We start from the raw sequence: 14,281 nt of genomic DNA on the forward strand, positions 1-14,281 counted from the left end.
GGTCTGCTAGTTCTGTGGGTCTGCCAGTAGGCACAGTAGTAGGTACCTTCATCGCTGGAGTTGATGTCCGCGATTGAGAACGTGCAGACATTCGCACCTTTCTTCGAAGAAGTATACTTGTTCCGATAGGAATCGTCATCATACGAGGCTGAACCTGGTCCGATATACAGAACCCGTTCAGGAGCTTTGGGGGGTATATGTCGGTACCAATGTATAAATGCAGTCTGGAAGTCAGATATGCCCACACCTTCACACTCAATCCATGCAGTTTTAGTTTCCCCTCTGGTAACGGATACATAATTCTGCTTCAGAAGCACTTGTGCTTGTCCATCTAGAAAACAGAACAAAACCACTCTTTTAGTCTACTATTCATTCACACACACGAATATGAGATGTCTCCTGCCACTGCCCCATGCCGTAATGACAAGGGGAACCTACAAGACCAGACTGCAGCCAGGGCCAGGGCCAGGAGCAGCAGCATCCTGAGGTCTCTTGCTGGCGTCTGCCTTTGGGAGGAAGGTGACAGCTCTCCCGTCCCAGCAAGTAGAGAGGGCTGAGGCTGAGGAGAGGAAATGACTCACATGGGCATCATCCGGAGAGGCTGCCCTGGTGTCAGGTGGGGGATGTTGAGATAAAGCAGCCTAACTGAACCCCAGTAAATGTTAACAGTAGCATTATAGCTTTTACACAAGTGGCACAAACTCACCTTCTCTCTCTCTCTCTCTCTCATGCACACACACACACACAATTACTTTGACTCATTTACAAAGTAATTTTATAGTCTGAATCAAATTTCACCACTGCTTTTAGACTAGTCAAAACAATGCCTGGAGCTAGACACTTTTGCTCAGGTGCACTGTCAATAAAAGGGAGAAAAATTAAGAACCTGGAACTTAGGGAATTCGAGGGGTATGAAATTACTGCTCATCACACAGAAAAATAAACAGCAGCCATTTGAGATCTCAGAAGCAGGATTGCTGCGCTTGTAATTGCTCCTTGTCATAGGTAAGGTGAGATGTTACACCCCAGGGTGGCAACCCCGAATGTACCTTGTACCAGAGTCTAGGAGTACTGGGTCCTTTGGGATCAGAACGCAGTGGTCCTGCGATTTTAACGATCAGTTGTTCAGCCATAAGAATCACAGAACCATTTAGGTTGGAAAAGACCCTGGGGATCATCGAGTCCAACCCTCAGCCCTACTCTGCAAAGTTCTCCCCTACCCCACAGCCCCCAGCGTCTCGTCCAAACGACCCTTAAGCCCCTCCAGGGATGGTGACTCCAGCCCCTCCCTGGGCAGCCTCTTCCACTGTCCGACCACTCTTTCTGGGAAACAATTTTCCTAACGTCCAGGCTGAAACTCGCTGTTGCAGTTGAAAGCCATTCCCCCTTGTTCTGTCTCTAATCACCTGTGAGAAAAGGGTTGAAATAACTTAAATTCATGTCTTTCTGTTTGCACAATGGAAGTATAACTATCTGTTGTATAGTGGCTGTTTGTTTTGCAGGCTTGCTGCCATGTTGGATGAGAAGCCCCACTGCAGTCAATTGAGAAACTTGTGGTTTAACTTAAATGAAGGTTTGATCAGGTCCGGATGGAAAACAAAGAGAAAATAAAACAGGATTCTCTACCAGCAGAGAAGAACAAAACAATCCTGAGTAGTGCCTCACGTTTACTTTCACTTGTATCCTTCTGTTCTGCCACACAAATAATGTCACTGGGGATTTATTCCAAAGATGTAAAGGGTAGTGGTAATGGAAAGGTTTTTCCTTCCTTTAGCTAGCCCAACCTACCATCCTGTAAATCCACCCAGAAGCAACGTGGCCAGAGCTATGAAAATGCCCTTTTTATTGGTAAAGTGAAATAACAGCTCTGCTGGTGCTGGCTGCAGTGCGTGTCTGCAAAGCGTGCGCTAGCTCAGCGGCGCCTTTGGTGTCTGCCCGCCTGCACGGTGTGTCTGATTCAAGGGGAAAGGAGGGTGGGGATGTTCCTGCATGTTGTCAAACACTTCAGGATCTGGTTCAGAAAGCAGAGCACGTCTTTGTGCAGGTCCCCTATGGTTTTCTACTTCTGTGCATCCCACCTAGCACAGTAGTAGGTACCGGAGTCTTGCAGAGTTACTTTGCTCACTGTCAAGGTGCAGACAGATTTGTCGAGGTCCTTCTCAATACTAAATTTCCCCTCATCGGACTTGTTTTCGAGGAAGAGCCTGGAGGACATGTAGGCAATGCGCTTGGGAGCTGTGTTTGGCCTCATTTGGTACCAGTGAATGAAAATGTTGTGAAAATCAGGATGGGAGACGTGGCAGTTGATTAGCACTGTTTTTCTTTCTGGCTTGGTGATGGATATGGGGGTTTGCTGCAACATTTGTGCAGAATTGCCTGTGTGAAAGAAAGAGAAAAATTAGAAACATGAAGCTGAAATAAAGAGAGCATCCCCATTGCCACTGATGGATGTGGAGCCAGAAGGGTAAGCAGGACACAGACAAGAAAAAACAGCTGCCAGGATGAAAGCTCTCAGCAGCCGCATTGTCACTGCCCTTCTTACAGCTTCCTTACAGGGACGGGATCAGGGCCAGACTCAAGTGGCGGTGAAGAAGATCTGAGTGGCAGAAAATCATCCAATGAGGCTGTGTCACCTGCAGATGTGTTAAACAATGATGCACAAGCTGTTTCCATTGATTAATACTTAAATAGAAGGCAAACAATAAAATCCCCCCCAAACACCCTTGTAAGAAGAGAGCTCACTACTGAGGAAACTTTGTTTTGTTTTGTTTTGTTTTGTTTTTCACAGGGAATTTGCTTGGATGATAAGTGAAAAGTCAATGTGGGTTGTTCTGTTTGTTTGTTTTTTTTCTCAACATAGGATTTATGTGTGCTAGCATTTAAAGTCAGTTCTTCATATCCAGATGTTTAAGGTGCCTCAGCTATCAGAGGATGGAAGAAAAGAGATGCCCCTCAAAAGCAGGCTAAATTGCTGCCCTAAGTCACTGAGATCAGAAAGCATTTCTGGGAAATTGCTGCTGTGTCTTTTTTCATATGGTCTCCTCTAGGCACCTGCTGTTGCCTGCTGCTGGCAGGAGAGCGCTGGGCAAGGAGATCTGTAGGGTTAAACCTTGACTCTACTTCACGATGGTGCAACTTCCTTCTGCCTTTCCTTCCAGCTTAGTCATCTAAAGCAGCTAAACAGCACTCCTATGCTGTTTTTCACAACTTGTCACCCTAATGAGCTCCTGCAGGCGAGTCCAGCCTGGCAAGCAGGACCCTGGACTCGGGTGAGCTTTCCAGCCCTTGGGAGAACACAGGAGGTTTCTCTGTTTGCTGCCCAGTGGTTTTCTAAGGCTGTGCAGCCCCAGTGAGCACAATAATAGGTAGCCTGTTGCTGCTTTGTGATTTTATTTATTCTCAGAGGACAGATGGACTCTCTCCTTCTTGGTCCCAAAATTTTCTCTGTAAGATTTTACATAAAAATAAGGATCCCCCAATTACGCATACAGAATGTGCTTTGGAGCTTCTCTGGGTTCTTGTTGGTGGCAGTGGATGAAGGTATTCAGAAGGTCTGGCGCAGAAGAATGGCAGCTGATCCACACAGTCATCCGCACGGCTCTGCTGGTGGAAGGTTCCGACTGCCTGAGGCTTTGTGCAGCTCCATCTACAAGGAAAGCAGAGAAGCAGCACTGTCGTGACAGCAGTGACCAGCTCCAGAGGCTCACAGACTGGGACTCTCCCAAGCCCCCATGACTCATATCTACAGCAAAGGGCTGAGGCAGCCAGAAGCACCTGCAGCAGCAACCTGTGCATCGCAGGGTGTGGTGCCCGCCTCCCAGAGCCGGCCAGGAGCAGCGTCCGTCCCTGGCAGCAGGGAGCAGGCGCCTAAGGTGGAGAAATGAGTGACTCAGGTTCCCATCACCCACTGGCACCTCCTTTAACTGCCTTGAGCTTTCTGGGGGCCACAAGAGATCTCCTCTGTCTGCGTATGAGAATTCCTGCAAGTGGTGGTTCCCTGCAAGTGGTGGTACCCTGAAAGTGGATACCACCACCCACAGCAGCTCCCAAAATTAAGCCCCGCGTGAGCCACTACAGATTTTCTTTAGGGAAGCCGCCTCGTAACCTGCAACAGAGACTGTACCACAATCATAAGCAAGATGCTTCAGCAGTTCTTTGCCCCACTCTTGCGCCTTATTTATAGCCTGAGTTTCCCTTGCTTTACTTCTGCTGGGATATATCTATGCTTGTTGTAATGAGAGCGCTGTTCTCTCAGACATCTCCTAGATAAGGTCCTAGGCAGAGATCAGCTTAATTCCCTAACTCTCTTACTAACTGAGGTGTTGGAGGCTTCAAGTGTAGGATGATTTTTTTATCTCATGGCAATACCTCTGAAGCTCTTCTTTTAACAATTTGCCCCATTCATTTTGGACCTTGAACATCATATGGGATCCTGTAACACAGCTGCTTCCTGAAGTCCCTGTTCCTGCAGTCGGTGTGTGGAGTTACCCATTGCTGCAAAGGAAGCTCCAGTGTTTTCAAACTGTTATTGACAGCTCCAGAAATTAAAAAAAAAAAGCATAGATATGCATCAAAATGATGCCTGTACAGCAAATATCTTCTGTTACCTGGCTCTGCAGCTGCTGGTTCCCACATTACTGAGAAGGTGGGATTTCTCCCTGCCTAGTGGGGGCAGCTGTCTTCATGCTCAGCCATTTCCTATGGTCTTGGTACGCTACAAATTTTAGCAGACTGGAATCTATGTTTAGCTCTCTAGCTTAAATGGAGATGTTTTATAGTATAAACTTATATAACGTCTTCAGGACATCAGTAGGCATATGTACATTTGCCTGTTCTTATGTTCTTAAACCTGCAGGAGAGCCATTTTTAGAACATGCTTTCTATGTGTCTCATATGGTTTACTACCTGTTTGTCTAATCAAAATAGCGTACGCTTCCCAAGCCAAATGCAGCACACGGGCCTATGTATTTTTATATCAGCAGGCACTAATCAGGCAACCCAGAACCTCATTTATAAAAATCTTCAATACTGAGATTGCAAAACCTGCTGATGAACAGCCCACTCCCATCTCTGCTGCTTTCTCATCCAGACTGTCTGAAAAAACAAATTTTATAATGATACTGATGCTATTGGGGTTCTTTGTTTTTAAAGTAGGAATCAGTTTGCTTACACAAGATATAATTTTCCCAGCACTGTGAAGTAATTCACACAGTTTCTGTTTCTGCCCCCAAATTGTTTGGAGTTTCTCATCCGAAGACACAGGGAGTCTTTCCACTCAGTGAGATTTCAAACACACTTAAATAACTGGAGACAACCTACACACAGACATATTTTTTCAGCGTAGCCTAAGTCCTATCAGCTTCTAATATATAAAAGAGTTTCTGCTAAAGAAAGCAACAAATCAATCTTTTTTTTTTTTTTTAAGTAAAAAGATCTCGACTCTTTCTTACCGTAAACCCAAACCTGAGGGATTTCTTTCATATGTGGTATAAAAAATCATAATGTTGTCAGGGGCTTTGCATAGCTCCATATATTTCGTAGTGTTAAATGAGCTATTAGGTACCAGTCTGTCCACAAACAAGTTTGAATGGCTTAATTCAGCTCAGTGTAGAGAACCGGCACATGGTTTTGATGAGCCTGTTTGAGCTATTTTTGAGACATGAGTGGTCAGGGCTCTATAACAGGTGGAAATGGATTCAGTGGTGGTCATTGTTCTGATTTCAGCTAGGAAATTTTAAGTTAACAATTTAGTAGTAGTTTCTGCACCGATACATCTGATAGGTGTATCACAGCAACTGTGAAGACAATGTAAATCTATTCAATTGCTCAGTAATTAATTACAGTGTTTAATAAGAATTTCGGTAACTTTAGGATTGCCTTCCAACAGCCTTTTTGTAGATGCTTCTATCTTCACGAAATTTTCACCTCCAGGGCTCACTTCTTCCTGTGCTCAGAACTTAAAACTTGTTGAGAAGACATGAAAATCAGGTCAGCTGTTTCACCAAGGCAGACAGGATGAGGAGGTGTGCGTTGCAAGGAAGGAACAGTAAAGAAATGCGTGAGAGCATTCTTCAAATTTTAGGTGACTTTAGGCCCATCTGGAACACCACAGCCATCTTGAATAAGGAAGAAGTCCGTTCCATGCCTCAGTCACCCCATCGCATTGCTCCTTGCCGCGTTGGAGACACAGGTTCCCCCCTGACTCGGTGCTTGGACTGTGGCTTTGCTTCCTTTCTCTCCTTTTTCTTTCATTATCTGTGTCTGCTACCATTCAGGTCAGTATGCAAGATACTACTGTCTTCAGAAGAGTCAACCTAGCCCTTGCTTGGGAGCGTAAAACACCGAAGGTGCAGGGGAAGCCGGTCATTTCCACTCCAACAGGAAATAAACTGAGCATGGGAGAGCGCTGTGGCTGTCTCCTGGCTTACTACAAATCCCACCGAAGTAAGGGGCTGCTCTTCTCATTTCTGCTGGGCTTTGGCTGAATGCTCCGCCTTGCAAAGTGCTCGCACCAACAGTAAAAATCCCCTTACCAATACAAAGTGTGGGAAAAGTACCTTCTAGAAGTGCAACTTCAACATCAAAACAACTGTTTATCGTTTCATGGCATAGCACTTGGCATCCATAGCTGTTAGATCTTTAAACAGCGTTTCGCTGGTTTCCTGTCTTAATAGCAAAATAGTCGGAAGTGAAGGCCTTCTGTTGCAACTCCTGTTGCAATTGGAAACTATGTTTGTGGGTTTCTGAGTGGGATTAAAAAAAAAATAAATTATGTAAGTTTATTTTGTAAAACTAAAAAACTCTGCAAGATCAACAGCAGCTCTGCATTGGCCCGGGACTTGCACATCACTGATCCTGGAGACATACACATCAGGAGTTTCTTGCCTTGACCACTCTCTCCGTGAGAGATGTAAGAGGCAACATAGCCTGGAAGAAGAAGATGGGCTGCTCCAGTATAGATCCTGGTCTACTCTTCAGGTCCTGTTGGAAGGTGTAGACAAACACAGGGTAAACCTGGGAATGGAGTTCTTTGCAATTCAGCGTCTGAAAAATATTCACCCTCTGACTCAAATAATGATTTTTTTTTTCCTTAAAGCTTTGCTTTATAAAACTAATATGTAATAAATTACTGAATGCTTTGTTCAGAAAACCTAAATCCATATAGCCCTGAGCAACTGTAGAAGCATTGGCTCTAAAGTTTCTCATTAGTTTCTCATAAGTTTCTCATGAGTGCTCATTAAAAATAATTTTCAGACAAAGACCCCTTTCTTGTGAATCACCCAAAGTGCTTTGCGTTCTTTAGCTGTTGCAGGAAAAAAATGGTAAACCTTTTCTACTGTGACCTAGAAGGGTAAGTGAACTCAATGTTAGTAGCCCTTGCCGATACAGCAAACTCAGGCTGTCAGTGTCCTGATCTTGAGGTAAGCCAGGCTGTAGCCCTTCATTTTCTCTTGGAAATGATGGCAGCTCCATTCTGGGGACAGCTAAAACTAGACTGATGTAGAAACATATAAGAAATAATCCTACATGGAGAACAAGATGGACCACAGGATCTGACAGATAGCTTAAATTTTCACTTCTAGAAACCTTTGATACAACTTCATACAGACTGCTGAGAGTGTATATTTCAGTACTATATTTCTGTAAATAGCTCTTGTTTGTGCTAGACTTTTATCTGATAAATAAACCATAGCTTAGCAGCACCTCCTAGCTGCTTATCAACTGTGTGGTGTACCTCACATCACTTAACAGCCCAGGAAGGAAGAGTCAACAACCTAGGAAGGAATAACAAGGTGCTCAGCATCGTGCAAAGTAGGATAGTTCTCATTGGCTCTTCCAAAGACTGGACTTACATTGAACTGCTCTGGAATAACAAGAGGGAGATGCAGCAGACAGTGCTACATGGCTCCTAGGATAGCCCCTTGGAAATCACAGGCACTATGCAGTCTCTCCTGCCTCCCGCCCAGGTCTTCAGGCTGAAGACAGTTTGAAAAGGACTCTAAGCTGAAGGTGGTTTTCTCCCATAAGGATTCTCCAGCATTTACTGTGCCCTTCCCTATTTACATCTGGAAAGCATTTTGCTGCTTCATCCCTTTGTATTTTGCATCCATAAAGTTCCTTATACTGGGGTAAAACTTGAAAACTGCCACAGGACATGCAAACTCAGCAATTGCATCCAAAATGCCCTCCTGGCCCCTAGTCATTTCGGATAGCACACCTCCCTTCCTCCTTCTGTCCCTCTTGGATGCCCCTAGTCCCCTATCAAGAGCTTTCTGGCCTTTTTTGCCTGCTATTCTCCCATGTCTAGACAAATAAGCTGCAATGTCCCTACACAAAAAGTTCATGGTGTTGTGGGGAATTTATCTGCAAACACATCACTGCTTGGTAAATGGCAGGTTGAGGGAACGGCCATGGGTGCAGTGCCACGCGGCACAGTGGTACCACATGCTGACTTGGTTGTCCAGCCCCTGCACCAGCAGCGTGCAGGTGTCTGTGTGTAGAGGAGATACTTCTTTTGGGGGAAACCTCTGTCCCAATTAATATCAGCCCCAGAAAGTGTGATACAGACCAGTCTCTCTGGGTGGGGAGTGGGTCCAGCAAGAAATCCTCACCCCTGTGGTCATGAGAGAATCCTCAAAGCACAGGCACCCCATCCGCGAGGAAGAGGGACTGAGGTGTACTCCCTGTTTCTGCTGGCAAAGGCACGTGCTGCTGCACATGGTGAGGAGGGGGAGAAATGCAAGACCTTACCTCCAGCATGTGGGTTGTATGGCACACATTTCTCAGCCATCACACAAGGGAATCAAGCCATTCGTCCACAAGTTATCTGCCAAGTGTCATTTGAGTTTGCGACTTGGGTAATAGGACGTGGCTGATACCAAACCACATAATTAGGCTGGGGGACAAATGGAAGTGTGATATAAAACCAAGAAGAAATACATTCTGACACCATTAAAAATAATTAATGCACACAACTTACTTACAAGGCAAAAGACAAGCTTGGAAGGCTGTCGAGAAGTCCATAGTTTTTTCTAGTTCTGCCATAGCTCCTCAGAAAAGGAATTTCAGACATGCTGGGATAGTTCAACACCAATGAGATGAAAAAATTTTAAAAAATATACTGATACCTTGCCCTCTCAAAAAGAGCAAATGAATTGGTGAAGAGACAAGTGATGGTTTTTTTTTACGGTGTTGCTTAATTTCCCGTTAAAAAGGAGACAGAGAGGGGTGTGTTGATGTGAAACTTGGTGAAGCTGTTGGCAAGTGCCTGCAAGCCTCTAACCAGATCAGGTCACTGCACCGTGTCCTGCCTGGCAGGCACCAGCATCTTTCTTTGTTTGCCCCTCTGTGCCAGGGTATGGCTAATACCAAGTCCCCTCATGATTCTCCCGGATAATCACAGACAAGTGACCAAGGGACGGGTTTCTGAGAGCTGGGGAGCACCCACATGGGTCTCATCAGGCAGAGATGTGCTCTGGTCTACTGGCACCCAGCCCCCAAACCTCCCCAAGCCAAGGTCACCTACACTCACCTGTGTACGAGCATCACCCTTCTCCCTTTCATCCAGCCTTTCTCTTGTGCTGCCTGAACTTGTGAGCTCTCAGACATACAGATGCTAGCCTGGGTGTTTTCTAATGTAGTTTCTTGCAGGTCAGTCTCAAACTGAGTGTAACAACATAACAGTGACAAGACATGTGGCAGAGCAGGACTTAGAATTTCCTTTGTGAAGTCTCTTGATTAGGAGAACATAAATAAAAATAGGAACAATGTCTTTATACCCTGCAAAAAAATGTTGCGTGCCCTAAATTGTGTCTTATTCAACAATTTCACCTCTTCCTGTGTGTATTGCCAGTTCTCACCATGGGCAGGGAGGACACAGCTCCAGGTGGCTAATACTCCCATCTTGCCATATAAAACACAGCACAGTAAGTAGGCACAGCTTCCCCCCACCCCAATAAAACGCCCGCACCATCTGGTGTCTGGAACATCAACCAGTGAAGACACTGGCGGTGTTTTACTGTGCAGGCTTAGTTTTCTGTAGAAAAACGGTGGTCTTACCACTGCATGCGTTGTGTAGGGATGATTCTCCAGACATCTCCCTCCTCCCAAGGAATGGCTTCACCTCAGCCCTCTCCCGCTCTCTGCCTAGTCTCAGGCCCGCTGCAAAAGCCCAGGCTTGCAGCGATTGAGAATGCCCACCCCTGCACCAAGCTCAGCTGGGCACATAGATGCTCAGTGCTACCCAGTCAGGAACCTCTCTGAGCTGAAGTGCCTGACTGGAAAAAAGCAAGAGGAACTCTTCATCCTTTCCTTAGTCTTTTGCATAACTCCCCAGGGGTAGGGACGGTTTCACAGAGCATTCTTCTGAAGCACCTAACACAGCAACAGGTCATTCCCAACCCAAATACAACCATGGGCAGCAGTCATGATAACTGAATCAGTTTCCTGCTAAATGTTCATTTTACTACATAGGGGATCTTAATTAAGAAAGTGGTCCTGAGTTTTATCCAGAGAAGAAGAGCAGTCTGGTTTCTGCCTGGAGTACTGGTAATCAGATTGTATCTGGTAGGCAAATGAGAAAGGGTCAGATTGAGAATAAAGAAAACATTATTTACATTGACTGAAAAAAATATTTAGGAGAGGGAAGTTTGCACATTTTCAGGACTAAAGTAAAATGTCTACATGTGCTACTCACTTTGATGTAGGAAAAATACCTTAAAGCATGCAAAAGGGTGTACCAAAAGCTTATACACTTTTTTTTCCAGTCACATTCATAGTTGGAAGGAAAGATGGTGGCATCCTGTGCTAATCTGGGCTCATTACTAGCCATGGGCAATCAGGACTGTAACATCACTGCCAGCAAAGATATTTAACTCTGCCCTCTTCAAAGTGAGCACAAACATCTGCAGCCTTCAAGCATTCAAACTTGGTGAAAGGAAGTAATCAGTTTGGAAATCTGTTGTGTTAATGAGAAGCTACCACAGCATTCCCTAAGGTGTCACCCCCTGAATCTACCTCCAGAGTCATGGCATTTGGTGGCCATCTGGTGATGGACTCAGAGTAACTGACCACACAAACAAACCATTCAGTAATTCCACAGGGCATGAGAGTTTGTTCAAAAGGAGGTCATTTCTATGAGTAAAACCTTTGAGTAGCTGAAGTAATGTTACGTAAAACACATGTTGTTCATCTGTTCATTCATGATGCAAACATAATTAATTTAAAACTTCAAAGTTGTTCCCCTTCCTTTCTTTGTTAGGAAGAGTTTGAAATCTGACAAAAAATGGTACTGCACAAACCACTAAGCCTGCTAAACTCTGCCAAGAATATTTATCCCTGGAAACCAAGCTACTTCATCAGAGCATCCTCTCTGGTCCTGATTAAACTTGTCCTTTGCCTACCAACGTTCCCAGGGCTGACGCCGAGCAACGAGGACTGATGCCAGGCCACACCTAGGAGCCTGACACCCCTAAGGGGAGCCAGAAGCCTCTGGACCTAACAGGAACCTCCCGTGTTGTAGGTAGAAACATATTTATACTACAGAATTGCAATTGGATTGGAGCCAGGCTTGTGTTTCAATAGCTTCCCACTCTACGTATCCTCAGTGTGCAGATGTCTCTGGGTGGGAAATAGGCTGTAACCTTCATGGGAGGAACACCAGTGTCCTGGACAGGACCTAGGCTTGAGGAGAGGTAGGGTGGTGGTCCATTGCCCAGGGCTTGGTACCAGTAGATGTAGCTGGAGCTTGAACCCTTGGCCCTTGGCCGATCCCGCTCTGCTGTGGCTGCTGGCTGAGAAAAGCTGGATTCTGATTCACACAGAGGGTAGGTCTGGGGGCAAACGGGAGAGAGAGTGGTGGTGAGGAGATACTGGCTGGAAATCCATTTCTAGTCTTCCATCCTCCTACCGGTCTCAGCACCTTGGCTTCCTCTGTCCTGGAGAGGCCAGGATGGCTGTCGGGACAGCAGCGCTGATCCCTCCTTCCAGCCCAAGTGCAGAGACTGAGAGCCGGGAGGGAAAAGCGGGGGGACATGGCCCTGAGGCTGGCACAGAGGCTAAGGGTGACAATGGGCTTTGCTGAGCAGGAGAAGACATGTGCAGACAACAGAGAGGCATTCCTTTGGGAACTGGCCCCTGCGGGTATGTCTGGGGGGGCGTCTGCTGGTTTTAGCATCCCCTCTTTCTTTTTCTTTCCTTCATATAAAATGCAGAGCAATGCAGGCCTCAGGTACTTTATTATATTTAAATATTCATGGGGTCTTTTGCAGAGGCAGGGCATGTTACATTGATCCTGAAAGATAATTTGCTGTCTCACTCATGATTATAACCACAGTCAGAGCCTGAGTGTGTCCAGGCATTCAACATTCACTAATATCCCTATGTCCTTCACTGTTCTGTATCGTCTAGTCCTTTTGGTTATCTGTATTCACTTCAGGCTTTGTTGGATACTGTACATTTTCTTCATTTCTTCTACTCTATTCCTATATGCTGCCACTGAATTTCATCTCACAGATAGATGCAGTGACCTTCTTTCTGTCTTAGGACAGGGACACGCCAGTGTTTATAATTTATATCTCCAGTTTGAAATTATATTCCTCCAGCTTGATCGCTACATTGGTTCCTCTGGCTAGTCTAAAGGCCAGGGCTGAGGGGAAGGAAACCTGGTGGAAGATGCCCCACAGACCATTCCTGGCAGGTAGGATTTGCAGACTGGAAGAGGTCTGTGGCTTGGCACCCAGTCCCACACTGCACAGGAGCAGCACTTGCTGCTTTCCTTCTTACACTTGAATCCTGTGTAGCAGGACACAGGTGTCTTCTTTTCAGAGGCTGAGGTTTTTCTCTATGGAGATGGCTGTTCCCCTAAAGAGGTCAGAGCCAGAGAGATGGAGGTGGAGATGCTTCCCTGGGGCCTTCCCTGGGAGTATTTGATGCTGATGGATGTAGGTCACCTCTGATCTGGCCATCACGTTGCAAGAGACTTCAGCATTGCTGCTCTTGTGTGCCTGGTTTATAACAGGGCCCTGCTCCAGGCTAATGGCCCACAGCATGTCTGAAAGTGAAAAGAAAGCAGCCATGAGGAGGCCATAGTTAGAAACAGGCCCCTACCTGGGGCAGCAACGTCCACCCCTAAGCTGGGTCTGTGCAGCTGGGGTTCACAGGGGGTGAATGTGTCTCCAGGGCAATGTGCATCACTGATGGTACAGAGAAGAGAAGTCTCACACCCATGTCCTACACTCGCTGAGGAATACTGAGCTATGCTGCAGCCTTGCTGAATCAGTGCACAAGCTTGCTGTACATCCATACTTCTCTGACCACCTGTAGACCAAAATGTTTTTCTTTTGTCCCCTAGTTTCTCCACAGTAGAGCAATTTTTGCTCTCTGGAATATGATGCTACCTTGTGGGGCATCATGTCGACACATGACCCTACATAAACTATGACCAGGACCTTTAAAAACATTAAAAAACATGGAAAGAAATGTGTACTTACAGATAAAGGAACAAGCTGAGGAGGCTTCCAGGAGGCTTCCATGCCCCTGCTGCTGCTCCTCAAGGGCCAGCAGCGTTCTGTGCTCCCAGGCAAGGAGAATTCCAAGGCTGAAAGAGCAAGATGAGAGACAATCCTAAACCCTCTGATAAGAAAATAAGAAGACTCATCACCTGCTGTTGCTTCAAGCCTATTGGAAAGTTTCAGGCTTTAACAGCAAAAGAAAGGGGATGTGAACACACATCAGGTCTGAGAGGGGATGCGTGGTCACATCATCATGGTGTGAAAGCCTGTTAAGGTGAGGGGTGTCCCTTTCCACTGAAAGGGAGCTCCACAAAGTGTCTGGTATTTGAGAGAGGGAGGAAAAAACCCTAGACGAAGTGTCAGATTAGTTTCCATTTGGTAAATCAGAAGAGTGAAACGGTCTTCAAAGCATAAAGACTGACTACACATTGCGTTTCTTTGAAAGGCAGACAAGAAGCATGTGAAGAGACCAACGTGTTCAGTTCAGTTCTGATTGCCAACACTCCACTACTGGACTTCTGCATTGCCTCCTACTGACATCCATTCCCAGCTTTAACTCGGAGAGGAAACCCTATGAGAGTGATGAGAACCACATGCAGGCTCTCCCTTGTTTCAGGAAAAACCTGGGGCAGGGTAAGCAATCATGGAATAGGCAGCACCATTTGTCCAGACACTCTGCATCAATCAGATGTATCTAGAAACCCTCAACGTACATTTCCTGGCAATACCTCCCCCCCCCCCCCCCCCCCCCCCCCCCCCCCCCCCCCCCC

Source organism: Athene cunicularia (genome assembly GCF_003259725.1).
Source record: "Athene cunicularia isolate RWA chromosome 2 unlocalized genomic scaffold, athCun1 chr2_part2, whole genome shotgun sequence".
Taxonomy (NCBI): Eukaryota; Metazoa; Chordata; class Aves; order Strigiformes; family Strigidae; genus Athene; species Athene cunicularia.